Source organism: Bos mutus, chromosome 27 (assembly GCF_027580195.1).
Source record: "Bos mutus isolate GX-2022 chromosome 27, NWIPB_WYAK_1.1, whole genome shotgun sequence".
In the NCBI taxonomy this organism is placed as follows: domain Eukaryota; kingdom Metazoa; phylum Chordata; class Mammalia; order Artiodactyla; family Bovidae; genus Bos; species Bos mutus.
Window position 1 is genome coordinate 37,195,944 of NC_091643.1, and position 25,799 is coordinate 37,221,742.

The window sequence follows — 25,799 nt, forward strand, 5'->3', positions numbered from 1 at the left end:
TGGTGAGTAGTTATGAGGCTGAGCTCAGCAAATCAAATGGTCTGTAATTGGGCCATGACCCTATATGCTCTTGCTTCACTGGAGGGAAGAAAACAAGTTGAGATCAATATTTACACACAGAGAAAATTTCCTAAATACTTGGAGTTTTTTTTTTTTTTTTTACAATGGTTAATTCGACCACACAATGCTTTTTTAAGTTCTGCAGTTGTAGAAGAAAAATGTATGAATCCACAGATACTTGAAGAAACATATCAAATTAAAAACAACCTGTATCTTCAATGGCTGATTTTATTGCCCAGATTACATAGTATAATCACTGTCAGTAAATGAATACTAGTCATCATGGAGATCAGCAGGGTACTCAGTCAGACCTTGAGGGAGTTCTTTGAAGATGGTCTCTAGAGAGAAATGGATCACCCTAAAGAACTGGCTAGAAAACCATGTGGGTTGAAAAATACCCATTTTAGAGTCAAGTACAAATCATTCTTTAACTTAAATAAAGGATTGTTTTCAATTTTATTGTTTTTATAGGGATGCAGAAATATCTAAACCACTTTTGGAGCAAGCTATATCAGTGGTCAAACTCATCTAGTTATAACAGATCCCTTAATGATCCAGTTAACAAATATTGATAAGACATTTTTATGTGTTAGATGGTATGCTAGAAATAGAAATGTAAGACATGGGTTCTGTTCTCAAAGAATGTACACTTTAGTTAGGTGAAAAAGAAGAAACAGGTGAAAAGCTAAATAAAGATATGTATTTAGAAATAATATATGCAATTATGACACTTTTGAATTTTTGGCACTACAATGGTTTAATGATAGAATCAAAGACACTTTCTCCTTCCTTCTCAGTGTTTCATCTTCCACAGTGTCAGTTTCTTCCTACAGTGGTTTCCCCTCATGGTGGCAAGAAGGCTGAAGAAGTACCAAATGTCTCATTTGCTTAGCGCATCATCCAAAAGGAGAAAGAGCAATGGTGTCTGCAGGTTTGACCAGGAGAATGAGGAACATTCTAGTCCAGAAGACCCTCATATACCATTGGTCTGAATCAATTCAAGTGTATTTCTGAAGTAATCATCTTGCCTAGAGTAATTGCACTGATTGGCTTAGATGTAGATTTTCTGAATTTATCTCTGTGGCAAGGAGGTTGTAATCAGCCTAGAGACAGGAGGTGGCTGAATCCTGTGCTTCATTCTATCCCTAAGACCATGGAGATTTGGATGGAAAAGATGTTCCAGCAATAACTAACACAATGCCTACTTCTTTTTTTCTCCAATTCTCTCTCTCACTCACTCCCCCCCTGCCCACACACAGAAGCACACAATCTTATACACACTTTTCAAAAACCCTTACAACCTACAGGGAAATATTTAACTCTTCCCATAGGATAACACATTTTTGTTTGCTGCATACAGATCCATTTGCAAGATCTCTTGGTGACATGCCATCCTCTTCCTTGTACTGTCTGAAACTTTCTAAGGTCCAGTAATCTATGGGTAAGAGAGATTTTTTTCCATCCCTGTTTTTTCAAATATAATCATGGTGAAAGAATAGGAAATGCCAAAGAAAATTCTCCTTTGAAAAAGGAGAAAATGGGAAATAACAATATCCAATACTCCATGGCACAAAACACACACTGCTGTCCAGAAAAAGCAAGGATTCCCCTTTCCTTGCAATGGAGTAAGTTTTTGATCAGACAGTGGCTACTCAAGAAGCTGCTTTCTGGGACACTCTTCCTTGTCCATGGTCCTACGTGGCCACACCAGGGAACAAGGTCCTTTCCAGGCAATGTACCACCTTAGCAGTCCAGTGGAACCATGTCAGGTTTTGGGGAGACTGCTTAGGGGGATGAAGGAAGCAGTGATTGGGGAAGGAGAACAAGATGGTGGAGGAGTAGGTGGATGTGAGTGCATCTCTCTCCATGGATACATCAGAAATACACCTTCAGACACAGAAGTGTATGCAGAACAACAACTGTGAGCAGACAGGAGTACCTGACCAGTGGAAAAGAATATATAGAACCACGTAAAACTTGGTAGGATAAAGGAACTAGGGGGAAAAACAGGAGTGTTACTAGGGCTGGACCTGCCCTCAGTGGGTAGGGGAAATGAAGCAGGGGTCCAATCCCCATGTCAGGGCAACAGTCTGAGTCAGAGGAGAAACATTTAAGGATGAGAGTGAAACAGCTGATCTGTGGCGGCCTAAATGGAATGAGAATCAGAGAGTCCTTGCTGCAGCCATACATACGCTGGACAGAGACACAGGTCCCCTAGAAGGTGCAGGAGCTGAGAGCTGGAGTTTAAGGACTGTGGAGCAACACCAGGGTGAGGGCTGCTGTTGACCAGGTCCTCACTGGGACAGAAGCAAGTCCTCCAGGGCAGCCTCAAGAGCAAAACCCAAAGGACAACCCACATGCAGAGGTGGAAATAAAACCACAGTTGAAACCCAGGGGCAGTGTGGCTAAGTAAGAAGACCTGAAAGCTTTCCACCAGCTGTACAAGCTTCAGATTAAAGCCACACGATAAACTAGGCAGACTCTATGTCTATGGAATGTATAAAAAGACAGTGAGATCTCCCACAAAAGAAAACGCACTAGTTCCGATAGCTGTGGACATTGGAGGCAAGAACACACAGGAATAGGGCCAGATTAGAATCTGAGCTATCCCCACAGCAGATCCAGAGACCAGCACAGTGTTGGCGGGCATCCTAGGGAGGTCTCTGACAGCAGTGACTCAAGAAAAACATTTATTATTCTTATGTTTTGACTTGTTCTGTAGATTCTACTGGATTTTCTTTCTTTTTTCTTTTTCCCTTTTCCTTTTTTTACCCCCTGTGTTGTAGTTGTTGATTTTATTGGCACTATGAAATCTAATTAAACTCTTGAGTTTTTTTTTTCCAGTCACACTTTTTATTGTTGTTATAAAACTCTGCCTTTTCATTGGGCTTTTGCAGTTCTGTGTAGTCTTCCTTTTTTTCTTTCTTTCTTTCTTTTCCTTTTTTTCCTCTTTTTTAATTTTAATTTTTAATTTTTAAACCTATTATTATTATTTCTACATTTATTCCTTTGCTTGCTTTTCCTACTGTTCTTTCCCCTTGCAGTTAATCTTTAATGTATATAAATCTTCTTTATCTACCTCTACATAACTCTGCATATCTATCCTTTCTTTCCTTTCCTCTCAACATATTTTTTATTTTAGTTTTCATTGCTTTATTCCCCACTTGGCACCTTGTTTTAGTTTTGTTTTCCAATTTGTGCTTTACTTAGTTTTGTTCTTAACTGGTACATATAATTTTTGGTTTCCTTGGTTCACTGGGTCAATCTATTGTACTTTATTTTTGTTTGACTGTTTTGGTTTTGCTTATGGGTATATATGTATATTCCACTATTTTAATTATAATTTTTCTGGTTTTGTAACTGCCATTTGCTGGGGGTTCATCTTTGGTTTCTCATTTCTGGTATTTGTTTTAATCTTATTTAATGTCATAACAAACCATTTGTGGAATCTTTGTTCCTGACCAGAGATCAAGCTCTGAGCCTTTGGAGTGGGAGCACTAACTCCAAGAACGTAGACTACCAGAGAATTAAGTCTAGGGAGTATCAAATAGTGAGAACTCATACAAAGGAAACCACTTGAATACAAGACACAGCATTACCCAACCACCAGTAGCACCCTGTGCAGGAAGCCTCATCTAAACAACAAACAAAACAAAAATACAAACCCAATCATCAGCAGACAGGATTACTACTTCACTCAACCTTGCCCATCAGAGAAACAAACAAACAAAAAACTCAGCACAAATTTCACCCTATATAAAGCTTACACAAACCACTGGACCAACCTTAGGAGGGCAGAAAACAAAAGGAAGAAAAAATTCAACCTTGAACTCTAGGAGAAGAAGACCTCAAACACAATAAGTTTAAAAAAAAATGATGAAAAGGCAGAGAAATACTACACAAGTGAAGGAACAAACTAGAAACACAGAAGTCCAAATAAATGAAGAAGAAATAGGCAAACTACCTGAAAAAGAATTCAGAGTAATGATAGTAAAGATGATCAAAAATCTTGAAAACAGAATGGAGAAAATGCAAGAATCAATTAACAAAGACCTAGACAAATTAAAGGATAAACATACAGAGGCAAACAACACAATTGCTGAAATTCAAAACACTCTAGAAGGAATCAATAGCAGAATATCTGAAGCAGAAAAATGAATCAGTGAGCTGGAAGATAAAATGGTGGAAATAACTTTTGAAGAGCAGAATAAAGTAAAATGAGTGAAAAGAACTGAGGATAGTCTTAGAGACCTCTGGGACAATATATAACACATGAAATTTGAATTATAGGGGCCTCAGAGAAAAAGAAAGGGTATGAGAAAAATTTTTAAGAGATTACAGTTGAAAATTTCCCAAATATGGAAAAGGAAATAGTCAATCAAGTCCAAGAGGCACAAAGAGTCCCAAACAGGATAAACCCACGGAGAAACACACCAGGACACATACTAATCAAGCTAACAAAGACTAAACACAAAGAAAGAAAAATAAAAACAGCAAGGGAAAGGCAACAAGTAACATACAAGGGAAACCCCATACATTTAACAGCTGATCTTTCAGCAGAAACTCTCCAGGCCAGAGGGAACTGCATGATATATTTAAACTACTGAAAGGGAAAACTCTACAAGTAAGATTACTGTACCCAGCAAGGATCTCATTCAAAATTGATGGAGAAATAAAAAGCTTTTTAGACAAGCAAAAGTTAAGAGAATTCAGGGCCACCAAACCAGCTTTACAACAAATGTTAAAAGGGACTTATATAGTCAAGAAATACAAGAGAAGAAAAAGATCTACAAAACCACCCCCAAATAATAAGAAAATGGCAATAGGAACATATATATATCAATAATTACTTTAAATGTAAATGGATTAAATGCTCCAACCAAAAGACAGACTGGCTGAATGGATACAAAAACAAGACCCAAATATATGCTGTCTACAAGAAACTTGCTTTATGACTAAAGACACAAATACACTGAAAGCGAGAGGATGAAAAAATATTTTCCATGCAAATGGGAAGCAAAATAAAGCTAGAGTAGCAATCTTCATATCAGACAAAATCGACTTTAAAATAAAGAAGATTACAAGAGATAGGGAAGGACACTGCATAATGATCATGGGATCAATCCAAGAGGAAAACGTAACAATTGTAAATATCTATGAACCCAACATAGGAGCACCTCAATACATAAGACAAACACTAACAGACATAAAAGGAGAAATTGACAGTAACACAATAATAGTAGGAGACTTTAATATCCCATTCACGCCAATGGAGATATCATCAAAAGAGAAAATTAATAAGGAAACACAAGTCTTGAATGATACATTAGATGAGATGGATCTCACTGATATCTTCAGGACATTGCATCCAAATGCAGAAGAATATACCTTCTTCTCAAGTGCACATGGAACATTTTCCAGGATAGATCACATCTTGGGTCACAAATGAAACCTCAGTAAATTTAAGAAAACTGAAATTGTATCAAGCATCTTCTTTGACCACAGTGCTATGAGACTAGATATCAATTACAAGAAAAAAACTGTAAAAAAAAAACTTAAACACATGGAGATTAAACAATACTTTCTAAATAACCAACAGGTTACTGAAGAAATCAAAAGGGAAATCAAAATTTTCTAGAAACAAATGACAATGAAAATATGACAACTCAAAACCTATGGGTTACAGCAAAAGCAGTTCTAAGATGGAAGTTTATAGCAATACAATCCTACCTCAAGAAACAAGAAAAACATAATATAGACAACCTAACTTTACACCTAAAACAACTAGAAAAAGAAGAACAAAAAACCCCAAAATTAGTAGAAGGAAAGAAATCATAAAAATCAGAGCATAAATAACTGAAAAGGCAATGAAAGAAACAATAGTAGTAAAGATTAATAAAACTAAAAGCTGGTTCTTTGAGAGGATAAACAAAATAAACCTTTAGTCAGACTCATCAAGAAAAAAAGAGAAAAGAATCAAAAGACAAAATTATAAATGAAAAAGGAGAGGTTACAACAGACAATGCAGAAATACAAAGGATCATAAGAGACTATTATGAACAACCATATGGCAATAAAATGGATAACCTGGAAGAAATGGACATATCCTTAGAAAAGTTCAATCTGTCAAGACTGAACCAGGAAAAAATTGAAATTATGAACAACCCAATGACAAGCACTGAATTTGAAGCTGTGATCAAAAATTTCCCAAAAAACAAAAACCCAGGACCAGATGGCTTCACAGGAGAATTCTACCAAACATTTAGTTAACAGCTAACCCTATCCTTCTAAAACTCTTTCAAAAAATTGCAGAGGAAGGAACACTTCCAAACTCATTCCATGAGGCCACCATCACCCTGATACCAAAACCAGACAAAGACAACACACAAAAAAGAAAACTACAGGCCATTATCAATGATAAACACAGATGCAAAAATTCTGAACAAAATTTAAGAAACAGAATTCAGCAACACATCAAAAAGTTCACATACCATGATCAAGTTGGGTTTATTCCAGGGATGCAAGGATTCTTCAATATATGCAAATCAATGTGATACACCATATTAACAAATTGAAAGATAAAAGCCATATGATAATAGACATAGAAAAAGCCTTTGACAAAATTCAACACCCATTCATGATTAAAACTCTTCAAAAAATGGGCATAGATAGAACCTACCTCAACACAATAAAGGCCATACATGATAAGCCTACAGCAAACATTATTCTCAATGGTGAAAAACTGAAAGCATTCCCCCCAAGATCAGGAAAAAAACAATGGTGTCCACTTTCACCACTATTATTCAACAAAGTTTTGGAAGTCCTACCTATAGCAATCAGAGAAGAAAAAGAAATAAAGGAATCCAGATTGGAAAAGAAGAAGTAAAGCTCTCACTACTTTCAGATGACATGATACTTAGCACATAGAAAACCCTAAAGACAGTATCAGAAAACTACTAGAGCTAATCAGTGAATTTAGCAAAGTGCAGGATACAAAACCAGTACATAGAAATCACTCACATTTCTATATATTAACAGCGAAAAATCAGAAAGAGAAATTAAGGAATCAATCTCATTCACCATTGCAACTAAAAGAATAAAATATCTAGGAATAAACTTACCTAAAGATACAAAAGAACTGTACATAGAAAATTATGATGCTAATGAAAGAAATCAAAGACAACATAAACAGATGGAGAGATATTCCATGTTCCTGGGTAGGAAAAATCAATATTGTGAAAATGACTATACCACCAAAGGCAATCTATAGATTCAGTGTGATCCCTATCAAATAACCAATGGCATTTTTCACAGAAGTAGAACAAAAAACTTCACAATTCATATGGAAACACAAAAGACACTGAAAAGCCAAAGCAGTCTTGAGAAAGAAGAATGGAGCTGGAGAAATCAACCTGCCTGACTTCAGATTATACTACAAAGCTACAGTCATCAAGACTGTATGGTATGGGCACAAAACCAGACATACAGACCAAAGGAACAAGATAGAAAGCCCAGAAATAAACCCATGCACCTATGGGTACCTTATTTTTGACAAAGGAAGCAAGAATATAAAACGGGTCAAAGACAGCCTCTTCAATAAATGGTGCTGGGAAAACTGGACAGCTATATGTAAAAGAATGAATTACAACACTTCCTAACAGCATACACAGTGATAAACTCAAAATGGGTTAAAGACCTAAATGGAAGTCCAGAAACTATAAAATTCTTAGAGAAAACATAGGTAGAACACTCATTGACATAAATCAAAACAAGATTCTCTAATGGAAATAAAAACAAAAGTAAACAAGTGGGACCTGATTAAACTTAAAAGCTTTTGCACAGCAAAAGAAACTAGAAGCAAGGTGAAAAGACAACCTTTATAATGAAAGAAAATAATAGCAAATGAAACAACTGACAAAGGAAAAATTTCCAAAATATACAAGCAGCTCATACAACTCAATATTAAGAAAACAAACAACCCAATCAAAAAGTGGGGAAAAGACCTAAACAGACATTTCTCCAAAGAAAACATACAGATGGCTAAGAAACACATGAAAAGAGGCTCAACATCGTTCTTTACTAGAGCAATGCAAATCAAAACTATAATGATATATCACCTCGCAACAGTCAGAATGGCCATCATCAAAAAGTCTACAAACAATAAATGCTGGAGAGGGTGTGGAAAAAAAGGAACACGCTTGCACTTTTGGTGGGAATGTAAATTGATACAGCCACTATGGAAGACAGTATGGAGATTCCTTAAAACACTAGGAATAAAACCACCATATAACCCAGCAACCCCACTCCTAGGCATATACTCTGAGGAAACCAGAATTATAAAAGACACATGTATCCCATTGTTCATTGCAGCACTATTTACAATAGTTAAAACATGGAAGCAACCTAGATGTCCATTGACAGATGAATGGATAAAGAAGTTTGGTACATATACACAATGGAATATTACTCAAGTCATAAGAAGGAACACATTTGAGTCAATTCTAATGTGGTGGATGAACCTAGAGCCTATTAGACAGAGTGAAGTAAATCAGAAAGAGAAAGATAAATATGATATTCTAATGCATATATATGGGATCTAGAAAAATGGTACTGAAGAATTTATTTGCAGGGCAGCAATGGAGAAACACACATAGAGAACAGACTTATGGACATGGGGAGAGGGGAAGAGAGAGTGAGATGTATGGAGAGAGTAACATGGAAAGTTACATTACCATATGTAAAATAGATAGCCAATGGGAATTTGCTGTATGTCTCAGGAAACTCAAACAGGGGCTCTGAATCAACCTAGAAGGGTGGGATAGGGAGGGAGATGGGAGGGACATTCAAAAGGGAGGGGATATATATATACCTATGGCTGATTCATGTTGAGGTTTGACAGAAAACAAACAAAATTCTGTAAAGCAATTATCCTTCAATAAAATTTTTTTTTTTTTTAAAGGAAAGCACTGATTTGTTTCAGTCAGGTTTGAGGTTTCTTTGGTGAATTCAACTCACTTTACAACACTGTCAGCATTGGTCTATTTACTTCTGGTAAAGACCATGACCTAGAGATTGAGTTGACCCCCAGCCCACGAGTCTGTGAATTTCTGCCCTCTGTGGGGATGCTGTGTGGTAACAGGCATGTGCACAGCCCATTTCCCCTGACTGTCCCTTTAACAGACTTAACCTCATCCTGCAATATGCCTCAGAACAAATGGAAAAATAGCCTCTCATAGAGGGGTGCTGCTAACTTTCCACTATCTCCATGCTATATCCCAGGCACATCATCAAGGTGAGATTGAGCTCCACTTTCTTCGGTTATTGGATGCTTTATAAAGGTACCTAAGAGACTGGGGGTGTCTACAGCAAAATTTTCTTTTATGTAGGATTTCTACCTGTCTACCTCTGCTCACATGGAATTCAGTTTGGGATAAAGTTTTTGACTTTTCAGTTCAGTTCAGTTGCTCAGTCGTGTCCAACTCTCTGTGACCCCGTGAATTACAGCACACCAGGCTTCCCTGTCCATCACCAACTCCCAGAGTCCACCCAAACCCATGTCCATCGAGTCGGTGATGCCATCCAGCCATCTCATCCTCTGTTGTCCCCTTCTCCTCCTGCCCCCAATCCCTCCCAGCATCATGTCTTTTCCAATGAGTCAACTCTTCGTGTGAGGTGGCCAAAGGATTGGAGTTTCAGCTTCAGCATCAGTCCTTCCAATAAACACCCAGGACTAATCTCCTTTAGGATGGACTGGTTGAATCTCCTTGTAGTCCAAAGTACTCTCAAGAATCTTCTCCAACATCACAGTTCAAAAGATTCAATTCTTCAGCACTCAGCTTTCTTCACAGTCCAACTCTCACATCCATACATGACCACTGGAAAAACCATAGCCCTGATTAGATAGACCTTTGTTGGCAAAGTAATGTCTCTGCTTTTTAATATGCTATCTAGGTTGGTCAAAACTTTCCTTCAAAGTTCAAACTTAAATTGAAGAAAGTAGGGAAAACCACTAAACCATTCAGGTATGACCTAAATCAAATCCCTTATGATTATACAGTGGAAGTGAGAAATACATTTAAGGGACTAGATCTGATAGACAGAGTGCCTGATAAACTATGGACGGACGGAGGTTTGTCACATTGTACAGGAGACAGGGATCAAGACAATCCCCATGCAAAAGAAATGCAAAAAAGCAAAATGGCTGTCTGAGGAGGCCTTACAAATAACTGTGAAAAGAAGAGAAGTGAAAAGTAAAGGAGAAAAAGAAAGATATAAGCATCTGAATGCAGAGTTCCAAAGAATAGCAAGAAGAGATAAGAAAGCCTTCCTCAGCAATCAATGCAAAGAAATAGAGGAAAACAACAGAATGAGAAAGACTAGAGATCTCTTCAAGAAAATTAAAGATACCAAGGGAATATTTGGCTTTTACACTCTACCAAATTTCAAATTACAATTCTTTAACCACTACAGATGATTGTTTGAAAACAGAGTACACTTTTTTTTTCTTTTTTAAGCAGAGCTATGTACAGTTTTGACTCTAGCCCTTCAGATTGATGGAATCAAGATTGCCAGGAGAAATATCAATAACCTCAGATATGCAGATGACACCACCCTTATGGCAGAAAGTGAAGAAGAACTAAAAAGCCTCTTGATGAAGGTGAAAGAAGAGAGTGAACAAGTTGACTTAAAGTTCAACATTCAGAAAACTAAGATCTTGGCATCCGGTCCCATCACTTCTTGGCAAATAGATGGGGAAACAGTGGAAACAGTGGCTGACTTTATTTTGGGGGGCTCTAAAATCACTGCAGATGGTGATTGCAGCCATTAAATTAAAAGATGCTTACTCCTTGGAAGGAAAGTTATGACCAACCTAGACAGCATATTGAAAAGCAGAGACATTACTTTGCCAACAAAGGTTCATCCAGTCAAGGCTATGGTTTTTCCAGGGGTCATGTATGGATGTGACAATTGGACTATAAAGAAAGCAGAGTGCCAAAGAATTGATGCTTTTGAACTGTGGTGTTGGAGAAGACGCTTGAGAGTCCCTTGGACAGTAAGGAGATCCAACCAGTGCATCCTAAAGGAAGTCAGTCCTGAATATTCATTGGAGGGACTGATGCTCAAGCTGAAACTCCAATACTTTGGCCACCTGATGCGAAGAGCTGACTCATTGGAAAAGACCCTTATGCTTGGAGAGATTGAGGGCAGGAGGAGAAGGGGACGACAGAGGATGAGATGGTTGGATGGCATAACCGACTCGATGGACATGGGTTTGGGTGGACTCTGGGAGTTGGTGATGGACAGGGAGGCCTGGTGTGCTGTAGTTCATGGGGTTGATAAGAGTTGGACATGACTGAGTGACTGAATTGACTGACTGACTTCAGAATGATATATTTTAGATTAATCCACTTTCTTTCTTCAATCTTTTTACTGAGAGTCAAAAGAAACAGCTAGCACTCTAAAATTCTGATTTTTACTATAAATTATTTTAATGTTACAGCTAAAGCATGTGCTATTAGCCTTGGCATCTCATGGACCACAGTTTACCAATACTGTTTATCTACCACACAACAGGGTCTAGAACCCCACACCTTTCCAGCCACTTCTTCTAGCAGACGACATCTTCACACGGGTTTGTTACATAGCTCACTCCAATCTAAACCCATATTTCTAACTAAGCCAACTTACAGAGATTTTATCATGGAAGATAATACAAAAAACAGAGTGTTTCAAAATCCTACCCCTGAAAGGAACATATAGAGCTTGCATCCAAGACAACAGATCTGTGAGAAAATGAAGAGGAGTCATCAACTAAATCCTGACTGTTCACCTTCAGGTTTGAAAAAGTCCTGTTAAGTTAGAGAAAGTGAAGCAGGCATGTGAGAGTCAAAAAGCAAGTAGCTATGGTATCCTGCACACTAATTTTTTAAGTATAACATCATACACTTAATATACATAGAATATGTACATATACTTAATCTACATCATATACAAAGAAATTTCATAGGAAAACAACAAAATAATAGTAACATGAGGGAAAAGGTATTATAGACAGATAGGAAGCCAGTAGAAGAACAAATTTGCAGGGGAGTGGGAATTTGTACAAATGCTTGTCCTTAATCTGAAAAAAGGATTGATAATGATCAACTAGGTTTTAGAACTAACACCCAAAAAGACGATCCTTTTAATGATAGAGGACTGGAATGCAAAAGTAGGAAGTCAAGAAATATCTGGAATAACAGGCAAATTTGGCCTTGGAGTACAAAATGAAGTAGGGCAAAGGCTCATAGAGTTTTGCCAAGAGGACGCACTGGTCATAGCAAACACCCTCTTCCAACAACACAAGAGAAGACTCTACACATGGACATCTCCAGATGGTCAACCCCGAAATAAGATTGATTATATTCTTTGCAGCCAAAGATGGAGAAGCTCTATACAGTTAGCAAAAACAAGACCAGGAGCTGACTGTGGCTCAGATCATGAGCTCCTTATTGCCAAATTAAGACTTAAATTGAAGAAAGTAGGGAAAATCACTAGACCATTCAGGTGTGACCTAAATCAAATCCATTACGATTATACAGTGGAAATGACAAATAGATCCAAGGGACTAGATCTGATAGACAGAGTGCCTGAAGAACTATGGACAGAATTTTATGACATTGTACAGGAGACAGGGATCAAGACCATCCCCAAGAAAAACAAATGCAAAAAAGGCAAAATGGTTGTCTGAGGAGGCCTTACAAATAGCTGTGAAAAGAAGAGAAACAAAAAGGTAAGATATATCCATTTAAATGCAGAGTTCCAAAGAATAGCAAGAAGAGATAAAAAAGCCTTCCTCAATGACCAGTGCAAAGAAATGGAGAAAAACAATAAAATAGGAAAGATTAGAGATTTCTTCAAGAAAATTAGAGAGACCAAGGGAACATATCACTCAAAGATGGGCTCAATAAAGGACAGAAATGGTATGGACCTAACAGAAGCAGAGATATTAGAAGAGGTGGCAAGAATACACAGAAGTGTACAAAAAAGACCTTCACAACCCAGATGGTCACGATGGTGTGATCACTCACCTAGATCCAGACATCCTGGAATGCGAAGTCAAGTGGGCCTTAGAAAGCATCACTACGAACAAAACTAGTGGAGGTGATGAAATTCCAGTGGAGCTATTTCAAATTCTAAAAGATGATGCTGTGAAAGTGCTGCACTCAATACACCAACAAATTTGGAAAACTCAGGAGTGGCCATAGGACTGGAAAAGGTCAGTTTTCATTCCAATCCAGAAGAAAAGCAATGACAAAGAATGTTCAAACTACCACACAATTGCACTCATCTCACATGCTAGTAAAGTAATGCTCAAAATTCTCCAAGCCAGGCTTCAACAGTACATGAACGATGAACTTCCAGATGTTCAAGCTGGTTTTAGAAAAGGCAGAGGAGCCAGAGATCAATTGCCAACATCTGCTGGATCATCAAAAAACCAAGAGAGTTCCAGAAAATCATCTACTTCTGCTTTAATGACTATACCAAAGCCTTTGACTGTGTGGATCACAATAAACTGTGGAAAATTCTGAAAGTGTGGTGAATACCAGACCATCCGACTTGCCTCTTGGGAAATCTGTATGCAGATTAGGAAGCCACAGTTAGAACTAGACATGGAACAACAGACTGTATCCAAATAGGAAAAGGAGTACATTAAGGCTGTATATTGTCACCCTGCTTATTTAACTTATATGCAGAGTACATCATGACAAATGCTGGACTGGAAGAAACACAAGCTGGAATCAAGACTGCCAGGAGAAATATCAATAACCTCAGATATGCAGGGAGAAGACACTGCCAATCCACTCCAGTACTCTTGCCTGGGAAATCCCATTGACAGAGTAGCCTGGTGGGCTATAGTCCATAGGGTCAAAAAGAGTTATACATAACTGAAGCAGTTTAGAACACAAGCACACAATGATCAAAATATTGCAGTGGGATGAGAGAAGAATACTAAGCATGCCTGTTTCTCAGCTCATGTCTGGGTCCTAAGACATGTGGCATATGAGGAAATGTGTAGCAGATACAAATGAAGTGAAAATATAATTAAAAATAAAGGAAAACATGAAAAATAAAAATAAATGAAACAGAACATTTACATGAAAGATGTATTTTTTAAAAAGTCCTAATAGCCACTGCAACATCTCACCATCTGTTTGTCCCAACATTAACGATGTAACAAATTCAACACAAGCAGTGAATATGGTGTCATAAAGTAAATAAATTAAAAAAAAAAAAAACAATGCAACTGTTGGTCTAAATTTCAAAAAGTATGTGCAAGTTGCTCTCATTCAGCGATAAAATCTTTTGCTGAGTTCTTGGTATATTGGACACAGAGAACCAGTCTTTGTGAGCTCTATGGAGTTCACAGATATTTACTGCAGGAACTCTCTGGCACATACAGTCAGGTCTCACTCATTTCCACATCATTAGACCTGGAAATATTAAAATGACATAAACCCTATCTATCAAGGAAGCAAATAATTAAGTCAAAACTTCAGATAAAAGGACTGCAAGTTATTAGAGGCTGGCATAATTTAGGACATAAAGAAAAGTTATGAGCCCCTAATTATGGAGAACAATGGAAGACAGATGAATATTTTCCAAGAAAGGCATAACTCCTCCCACACCTTAATTCACTCACCTCAATGATGATTAAACATCCTTTGTAAAAATTTTCATAACAAATCCAGATAATTTTTAATTACATAATATCTGGCATACAGAATGCATCCAATGCACATTATCTCATAATGAGCATTACCCAGTGCACATTAACATTATGGGTTATGGTGTTGGTACCAATAACAGAATGTTTATTTTATTTGAATAGATTAGACCAATTAGAAAAACGGTCATCAAAAGAAATCTGATTTGACTAGATGAGGAGAGCCACATAAAGATCCAAGGGAAGGGATAATGAGAAAATGAGGATAATACGGTGAGAAGATAAGTTGTGAGTTAGGCTGGGTAAAAACAAGGTTTGGGTTTTCATCGTTTCATGAGCTAGAGAGTGATTCATGGGGAATCCAGCATTCTTTAAAGACCACAGATAGAGTGAACAGTTCCTTCTTAATGACTGTATAACTTTTTGGCTACCCCAATATAATGCATATGTATATGCGTGTACACACACACACACACACACACACATATATATATATATATGAAAACTAGCCATATCCTTGAAGATGTGTACATTTAGGTTGTTTAAGTAATAATAAAAATTTTTGTTAATATTATTCAATTGGCTGATTGACTTAATAATAAGGAATTTATTTTAAACATCATGCTAAATGCTGTGTATTCAAAGACCAGTAAAAAAATAAAAACTGGTTTCAAGGAGTTTGCTATATTGTTTGTTGTAAAGTCTTTTTCATATTTAGAATGATTCTGTTAGGATGGATTTCCAGATGTAAAAAATATAAGTATGAATACAGTAAAGTCTCTTGATTTCTTAAAAGGATATACCAGTTCACAATTCTTTAAAAATATATGAAATTTATTTTTTCCCATCATTCAATCCAGATCCTTATATTTAAGAAGTCAATTAACATTTAGTGAACATTTAATCTATGCTACATGTCAGGTCCTGCACAATGAAATAAGAATATAGAAATTAAGAAATAACTGCCTTGCCTAATCGAGTGGGGAGAACTTGTATGGAAACTATTACTTAGTGCCATAGCTGAGCTATTTAGAACCATGGGAACCAGAGGAAGAGATGATTAATTCTATCTGACAAGTTATGGTTCATAAAGCTTATGATATTTTGAGTTTGGTCTTTGGGGACTGAGAGGGGGTTTTTCTGAGTTGGCATGGGGATAGGAATTTCATTAAAGAGTAGATAAAGTGCATGAGGTCCAAATTGTGAAAGTTTATGGCATCTTTAAGGCAACTGTGAATTGTCTGTTTTAGGCCAGAGTCCAGGAGGAAGAAAGAGCAAGATGATAACAAAACTAAAAGGTGTCCTGGGGCCAGATCCTGGCTAAACTTATAAATATGCTAAGGTAACTGAACTGAAAAAAGGAGTTTAGGAAAGAGGGTTGATGTAATCAGATGTGTACTTAGTAAGTTAATACTACCTTCAGTGTTGAGGATCGTCAGGAGAGAGTAGAAGGAGTCACGGATTAGTATAAGGCACCAAGCGTGAGCGATGAGGATAAGAGCCACGTAGAAATTTTAGGAAAATCAGGACTACTGAGATTGAGATAATTTCTGAGGTAAATTTCAAGACTCAGGTAACAAGTGACTGCAAGTGCATTGAGAAAGAGGAGCCTGGGATTCTATCTCTCTCATTTGAAACCCCAAAGGGATACAGGTATGCAACAATCTTATTAGGAACAGTGAAGTGAAGTGAAGTGAGTGAAGTCGCTCAGTCGTGTCTGACTCTTTGCGACCCCATGGACAGTAGCCTACCAGGCTCCACCGACCATGGGATTTTCCAGGCAAGAATACTGGAGTGGGCTGCCATTTCCTTCTCCAGGGGATCTTCCCAACTCAGGGATCGAACCTGGGTCTCCTGCATTGCAGACACTTTACCGTCTGAGCCACCAGGGAAGCCCTCTTTGTGACCCCATGGACTGTAGCCCACCAGGCTTCTCCACCCATGGAATTTTCCAGGCATGAGTACTGGAGTGGGTTGCCATTTCCTTCTCCAGGGGATCTTCCCTACCCAGGGATTGAACCTGGGTCTCCCACATCGCAGGCAGATGCTTTACCATCTGAGCCACCAGGGAATCTAAGGGAATCTTAGGAACAGTACAAGAGTACAACAACAAAAATCGTTTTTCATGAGGGGGAATAGGAAGTAAGTTCACATGTGGGTCTCTGGATGATAATATCTAGCAGAGATTATATAAGGGAAGTTCAGATAAAAATTATGGTCCTGGAAGATATGAGAGAACGAGGGAGTCTGACATACAAATTTTCATGCCATTAATGTAGGGGTGATATTTGACGTTATTGGGAAAAACAGGAACGTTCAGTGAAAGCATGGAATGTGAAACAAGAAATAAGCCTGAAGCCAAAATTTTGAGACCTCCACATCTTCAAGGGGCTGAGTGAAGGAAGAAGGGGCAATAAGCTTGTGGGGAAAATTAGCACAACAGTCTCAGAGTCTCTCAGAGGATGGAGACTTTCAACAATACTCTAAGGCAGTTTTCAGTAGTAGCTATAAAAACAAGCATAGAATTATTTTCTGAGTGCAACAAAAATCTGAATGCTGAATTTAACCGGGGAAGTTCCCATGGTGGACATGATTTGAAAGGTCTCCTTGTTAAAGGTGGGAGGTACACTAAGTCAATTGATTGAAAGGACAATTCTTTCAGGAACACCAGCTCATTTCAAATCGCCAAGGCACTGTGCCCTCAAATACGTCTGCACAGTCTCTGATACAACCTGAACACGCTCCCACCCAGTAAGAAAGGCTACCTGTCAGTAAGGACTTGGGGGAAGCTTGGTGTTCCAAGGTGTTTACCTTTGTTGTGTGATGAATGCTCTCACTGTCTGAATCTATCTCCCTTTCAGATGAGTGTGAGGGCTTCCAGCACTCTTGAGATTGGTGGCTGCTGACACTCCCTGGAGAGTCTTCTCAATCTTCCCAAGTTTTCCTTGTGAGAATTTCTTGGTATGGACTTATTGGGATACCATCCTTCCTTCCACTTACTGACTGGAGGAGTGGTGCCAGAGAGCAACACAGATTGTAACTGGTTTAAGTAAACCTCCATTTCTCTGGACTATACCCTCAGTACTCTTCAGCTCATCAGGAGCTGACCTCCTCTCTTCTTAAAAAGATGGGGAGCAAGTAGACACAGAAGAGATCAACCTGGAGAGTAGAAAATATCATGGAATCTGAGACTACCATTGCCAAAAATGTCTTTAATTTCAGATGTGAGAAAGGGTAAAAACTGGCATCAAAGAAATTGATGAGCAGACTCAGTATGGCATATGGCCAGACGCCTCACCACGCCTTCATCAAGAGAGGCAGTCTGGTTGCTCTCCCTGGCATCCAGGCTGGCTGCAAGCATTTGTCTGGTCAAACGAATGTGGTAGATGTGAAGCCAGGTCAGAAGATGACTTGCGGCTTCTACTCAGACCTCTTGGGGCACTCATTTCTGAACCCCATCTGCCTTGAGGATAGGGAAACCTCAGGGGAAGGCGATGATGCCTTTGCCAGCAAAAGCCCAGCCAGCAGTTACACCAACTGCCAGCCATGTTCAGGGCTACCCCGGAAGTGGATCCTTCAGTTCCTGCTGAGCAGCCTTGTCGGGTGATGGTGCGTGGAACAAAGACACACAATCACCCAGGAGCCCTGTCCCAAATGTGCATCATGAGCAAAACAAGCTAAATTCTTGATTTAATTTACCAAATATATGAATGGTTTGTTACATGGCAGTATATAACTTGGTCCAAATATTTCCAATTGCCTAACAATCTTTCCAAAAAATTAGAAGCTAACAGCTAAAGTTATAACTTTTCCAAAGACTAACAAATCTAAAGCCATAAAGACTCAGCAATGAAGATGTAAGATATGAAGTATATTCTATTAATACCATTCCTTCTTAACAACTTTCCAGTTATTCTTTATGAATTTATATCCTGAAGGAGGAAAAAAAAATGCAGAGTAGTGCTAGAGATCAGCTAGTGTTCCTCTTAAAGAAAGATCAGTTAGAAAAGTGATGCCTGGGAAGAAAAATTGTTAAATGTTCAGAATAAACGTGGACATATCTAAAACAAATCTCTGTAGGTCAAGTGAAATTTCATTACTTAATAATTTTCCAAACCTCTCTTCAAGTCATACTTACAGGAAAATATTTTATCTTAAATACCAGCTCAAACATCACAGGCATTCCTAATGAAGTTAGATAAAAGAAGTATTTTTTCCTATATAATGACAATGAAAATATTTCCACATATAAATGAGATGAAGGCATATCAGGAATGTAGCTAATAGATATTTTTAAAACATGATTTAATTGTTCTGGCAAAACTACTCATTATGCTTTTGGTTCTTGACATCATTACAGTTCTCTGTTTACTGTGTTATACTTGAAATTAAATGATAACAAAAATCATTTTAGGATGAGAAATGCTCAATAGAAAAATAAATGAACATTATTTGGAGCACATGAAAGGATAGCAGAAAATGATCTAGAGAAAATTTAAGGGATTATCATAAAAACAACTCTAAATTTAAGGCATGCCATTATAAGAATAAAGTCATAAGGATCTAAAGAGCTCAAAAGTGCCTTAACTGTGTCTTTTACTAATTAATGAAGCATTATCTGTAAGACAGCTCAACTAACTCACAGAGCATAAAGCTTGTTAAAGATATAGGACACACAGCAGAGCAGGATACATTTGCAATATGTTCTCATACAAAGGCAGGCATCCTGTGAGCATCTGGTAAATATGAACTAGATTGAAATTTATGCTTCTAATATGGACGTGGACAGTTTCTCATCAGTGGAATGCTTTGAGAAACTTTACAGAGTAGAGTCCTCATAGGAAATTCCCATAGCATTGAACAGATAAGACTGTGTATATTTATGGTATAGGGTTGGGGAAAAGAGTCATATATCTAGTCATGTCAGGTTGGCACTATTTTGAGCACTAACTAGGATTAGTATAGAAAGTTGGGAGTGTGTGTAGTTTGGAACACACCACACTCACACATACATTATCGTTTCTAATTTGAACATGTGGGGTATATAATATATTCTGTGAAAAAGGAAAGACACCAAATAAAGCAAAATTTAAGGTCCCATATTATATAATGCAGTCCCAAACAGTTAACAAAAATACCTGCAACTCTCACGAACAGTTCCACCCGTTCGATCTTTATATTAGCTCTACCCAGATTCAGGGCTTCCCTGATAGCTCAGTGGTAAAGAACCTGCCTGCCAATGCAGGAGACATAAGAGATGTGGGTTTGATCCCTGGGTAGGGAAGATCCCCTGGAGGAAGGCATGGCAACCCACTCCAGTATTCTTGCTGGAGAATCCCTTGGACAGAGAAGCCTGGAAGGCTACAGTCTATAGGGTCACAAAGAGTCGAACATGCCTGAAGTTACAGCATGCACACACTACCCAGATTTTCTGACAGCAATCAACTTCAGTTTACTGCTCTGAACAACATGCATCTGCCTAGACCAAATTCTTAAGTATGTAGGAAAACCAGTGGGCCTCATCAAACCTGCCAAGTTCACAATATAAAAAAGATACAAAAGTTATCAAATTTCTCTGAGACTTTCAATCTTTGATTTCCTTTGTCCTTACTTGGCCTGGGGGTGAGGGTGGGGGAGAGTACTTTCTGTGGCTCCTGCCTGATTCTTCTGAAGCCCTGAGCATATGGTTATTTGCTCATGTGGATGATGTAATTTATGCCCCATTCAAAAATAACAAAATTCTAAGGCTTCATGCATATTTAGAACAATTAAAAACAATTGAAAGTTTATCATGCCATTTGCAGCCATCCAAACAACATTTTCTAGCCATTACAAAACATAATAAAACCAACCTCCCATCTCATCTTTGTTTTTAATGCTTTTTCTGAAAAGCTAACTTCACAAATATTCTTGGTTCCTATAATATACTATTAAGGGGCAATTCAGATCAGAGAATGGGAACAGTAAACTCTGGGCTGAGAACTGGAATTAAAAGGGAGTATTTACCACAAAGAACAAAATGTGCTCTTACACATCAGTGTGAGAGGGGAAGATAAAAACTTTAACCAGAAAAGAAGCAGAGTGAGAAAACCAAAGGCACATTTTGGAGGTTGAGAGAACAGATACGGATAAATGTAAAAATGAAAACCACTGTCAGTAAAGATAGCTTTTAAAAATTTACTTTCTTAAATTGGAGGATTATTGTTTTAAAACGTTATATTGGTTTCTGCTGAAGAACAAGGCTAATCAGCCATTAGTATTTGTTTCTGTTCAACAAATCTAAGTTGTTTTCAACTCTTTACAACCCCATTGACTATAGTGCACACACGCACACACACACACACACACACACACACATATATATATAAATTTTATGAGTCTAGCATATTACATAGCACAAAGAAAACCACTGGTAAATGTCAGCAATTATTACTGTAATTATCACCATAGCCCTGTTCATATCATCTCCCTGTCTCTACTCTACTCCCTGTGCCCTCTACTATAATTTCCCATGAGAAAAGTCATTCCTTTTGATATAAAAGACTCACTGTCTATGACTCTGGCTTTCTGGCTTGACAGGTTATCAACTTGCTATTCACTGTGGTGTACGGTGAATGCAGAAATACCCAAATTCATTGGTTATGCAGAGGTATTTACATTAATGAACTAGGAGAAAAGATGCTATACCATATGTAAGTTCCATTCGATTGATTAAGAGTATATTTGTTTTCTTCTGCTCTGGGTTGGCTCATAATGTGAAACTGGCAGGTGAGCCCTCTTCATACAGTCCTCTTTGGGGCATCAGAAGACATGCTCCGAAGTGCCGGGGTCCAGCCCCGGTGGATCCAGGGAATTCGAAGCGGGGACGGCGTCGGCGAGGATCAGGAAACAACTGCTTAATTAAATGTTAATTAAGGATATAAAGAGTAATAGAATAAGGATAGCTCAGTGAGGAAATTCAGTGGAGAAAAGAGGCTGAATAATTCAGCCAGAAGGTAAGAGAAAGAACGACATGGTGAGACCAAGTTTCGGTGAACAAGGCCCGCACTTTATTTTCCAAAGTAGTTTTTATACCTTAAGTTATGCATAGAGGATAATGGGGGAAGGGGAAGAGCCATGCAGTAAGCCAGGCTTTCTTCCTGCAAACTTATCATATGCAAAAGTTTAGGTGATTTGCATCATCTTCTGGCCCGGAGGCCTGATAACATTTTAAGACCCTTTCTTCAGAAAACTTATTTTTCTCTAAAGGTGATTAGTCAAGCGCCACCCTCAAAAGCATTAGATAAAGTTGCATTCCTACAGAGCAAAGGTGTGGTGGGCTATAACAAGAAAAAGAATTAACTCAAGGGTCCCAGGTTGCAAACATTAAAGCTACTACTTACACCAATTATATTAATCAATACACTGCCAGGGACACAGCAGGTAAGGGATATGGAGACTTAGCAGCAAACATTGGCCCAAGAAGTGAAAAACCCTTCACCAATACAATTTCTAATCAATCTTTTAACTGCTCAAAGGACTCTGTATTTAGACAGTTTAGAACATCTCATACCTCTCACAGTTGGGAGGCTCTGAGCAATCACATGTGGCCAGAAAAACCTATTCAGGCAGGCTAGAGGACTTCCAAAGGAGTTTGTAGGTTGAAACACTGTCACAACCAGGAATTATTAACTGGAGCCGTAAATTAACTCTTTTTTTCAGAGAGAGGTAGTGGGGGACAGCCCCCCCTAAAGTCAGAGGTGTAGGTGAGAGCACAAAGCAGAAAGTAGGCAGACTCTGGTTTTGGGGGTAGATGCTTGAGAATTTCCAGGGGGACTCCTGAGGCTCGATCCCGCCTTTGCGTATGCCGAGCCTCCTTTCTCATGACCTTTGCCATGGGCGGAGTTCCTCACTCTGGCTCCCGGCAGTGATAGATTTCTAGTTGAGCTATTCCAGATCCTGAAAGATGATGCTGTGGAAAGTGCTGCAATCAATATGCAATATGCAATATGCACTCATTATGCAATATGAAGGCTCCTGGCACCCGAGTTTAGAGTCTTGGAGATACAACTAATGATGGGTGTGAGAAGAAGAGTTCTCTGGTCTTCCCATCTTTCATCTCTTTGAGGCCCTGGCACTAAAGAGATATGTTTCATGTGTAGGTATGACTAAGTGTGGATAGTCGGGGAATTCTGATCCTTATTCTCCACTGAAATGGTTTCCAACTTGAAACGACACATATATGGGGCTGGTTGGAGGTACTCTACTTCTTTTATTAGAATTTAATTGAAATAATTTCTCATATTTCCTTCATGAAGTTATTACACATTGCATGTACGGAAGAGAAATTTCTGTGTGGATAAAAATGTGTCTATAACCCCAAAGTCACAGTGTTAAGTGGGAGTATAAAATGGAGACTCTTCTTATTTTGTACCTGTTAAGCTAAGAAGCCAGGAAATCACTTTCTACAATAAAAGAAACGTGGATTTGGACTTCACCTTCTACTGAGTCCTTGGCCATGGTAATGAGTAACAATATTTTTTCCTCTTAATATATTTCTTAGTAAGCTAAAACATATTACGCATTTACCAGAATAAAAGACCCTCTGGTGTATATACTGTAGCTCAGTAGTAAATAATATGAGTTCAAAAGTAAAAAAAAAAATGAGTTAGAGGACAGATCATGGAAAATAATTTTAATTCATTGAATGACCTATTCAATTAGAATGTTCCAGAAAAAAATACGTGGGTTGTTGCATATCTTAAAATTATTGGAACACGATAATGGAAGAAAGATCTTGTTTTATGTTGGAAGTTGCTAATATGTTCATAAGTCCTCAGTAGAATCTTATCAATTTTCATAAATAACTACTTATGAAACTATAAATCACTTTCAGACCCTCTTTAAGGATGCACAAAAAAGATAACAAGCATTCATTTTTCAACTTGCAACTTACGCAAGAGATAAGAACTTGGTGCTGATTACCCAGCTGTTTGCAATTCTAAAGATGAATCTCCTCAGTTACTTCCCTTTAGGTAAAAAGGAAAACGGAAATATTTAGTAACTTTTATCAGTCATATTTTTAAAGCATGAAGAGGTATGGAAAATATTTTTTGGTAAAAATTTCACATTTATAAAATATTATTCCAAAGTTATGCAAAATAATATTTATCCAATTTTATGAAAAATAAATGTGATAACTATTCACAACTCTCCTACAACCCAAATTAATTCGCTGATGGAATAAACAATGGCCCAAATCTAGTATTTGGTAGAAAATTTTAACTCATGTCACACTTTTTGACCAAAAGCAATTTTACATACCCTCATTTGGAAGACCCTTGTTCTAGAAGCTTGGACCCTCCTCATTACTATAGACTGTCTGCTGTTTTACTATTAGAATTGTGTTACACTGATTTCCTTGCATATTTTTCAAAAGTTATGGCATCTGGTTGAGTGCCAGACATCTGTTAGTGGAGAAACTCTCAAGAATTAATTGCTTATGTTCTTTTCTTCTAAGCGGTCCATGAACTGTGAATAGACAATGTCAGAAACTATCCCTTTCTGAGCATATTTGTAGACCATGGCCTCCTACCTATTCAGGACAGTGCCTGTTTACTGAATGGTGAGTATCTCCCTTCCTACCTCCCCCAAGTGGTATGAGTCCTGTTGCATTGTCATTTTAAAAATTAATGTCATCCAGCTGCAGAAAGGTTCTTAACGTCACAGAAATTATTGTCTGTGTTCCTAAGATATGTCTTTCTTCCATATCCCATGACTATTTTAAACCTAAACTACATTTTTAAAGCTTTCTACTGATTTTTAACACACTCTTCCAGCCGTTGTATCTCCCCCTCAATTTTGCCATAAAAACACAGAGTCCAACAGGAATGAATCCCTTTACATCTGCTCTACTACTTTCTTATTACTAGTTTTAGAAGCAAAGATGTTCCTCCTTCTCTCCCCAAAGGGATGCTTATCCCTCATGTACTCATCTCCTCCCCCCCTATCATGGACCTTTCTCATTTGTAAATTAATTATTAATTGAACAATCCTTTCCAGTGCATATTGTGTGCAAGACATCAAACTAGAGGTTATGAATACAGAGGGGAAAACCATCTGGATGGACAAGGGACAAGCTAACAACTGACTATAAAAAACTTTGGTAGTTTCTAAGCAGAGGAGGATAGATCAGGTACAGTGGAGGCTCAGGCTGCAGAAAGGTTCTGGGCAAGATGGAAAAGGTTTAAGAAGCAGAAGCCAATATAGAAGCTCAGACTAATAAAGTCAGTAAGAATTTGCCTGTTGGACAGGCAAGAATATGCTACATTTGTCTTTCTCTAGAAGCCCTCCTGTAAATTAAATTATTAGCTTTTTAAAATAAAATATTTTCCAACTTAATCTGAGCACACAGCAGTGATAAGTCAACAGAGAAGCACATGGAGTAATGCCAGTTGAGCCCAGAGGCTCCTAAGATTTCTTGTGAGAACCATACTGATACTAATATGAACCTTCTGCTTCTAAACTATCTATTATACTCAAAATATTAGTATTTTAATAACACTATTATAAATAATAAGAAATAATTATAATTTATAATAATTATTTTTAATTTAATATCATAATATACATGTTCTAAATAAATAAAATAATGTATTAAAATAAATAATAAATTATTGATAAGAAATAAATTAAAACAATAAATATAGTATAATAAATAATAATAATATTCTTACTTTGGCCATGCCACAGGGCATGTGGGATCTTCATTCCCTAACCAGGCATCTAACTCATGTCCCCTGCAACGAAGTGCAGTCTTCCAATGGACTGCCAGGGAAGTCCCAAAATATTGTTACTTTTAAAGTTTATTTTTTAAATTCCTTGAAAACTTTTTACTTTGTAGTCCTTTTGTTCTCAGGCAAGATCCATATTAGATCAGATCAGATCAGATCAGTCGCTCAGTTGTGTCCGACTCTTTGCGACCTCATGAATCGCAGCACGCCAGGCCTCCCTGTCCATCACCGACTCCCGGAGTTCACTCAGACTCACGTAT

General features: G+C 37.8%; 1 protein-coding gene and 1 non-coding gene across 3 annotated transcripts in view; both read right to left on the reverse strand.

Moving 5' to 3' along the window:
• NEIL3 (nei like DNA glycosylase 3) overlaps window positions 1–25,799 on the reverse strand; it is a 527,805-nt gene that overhangs the window by 280,214 nt on the left and 221,792 nt on the right. The gene's annotated exons all lie outside the window — the stretch shown is intronic.
• Window positions 16,767–16,838, reverse strand: TRNAR-GCG (transfer RNA arginine (anticodon GCG)). The gene has a single exon. It is a non-coding gene; the product is annotated as a tRNA-Arg (tRNA).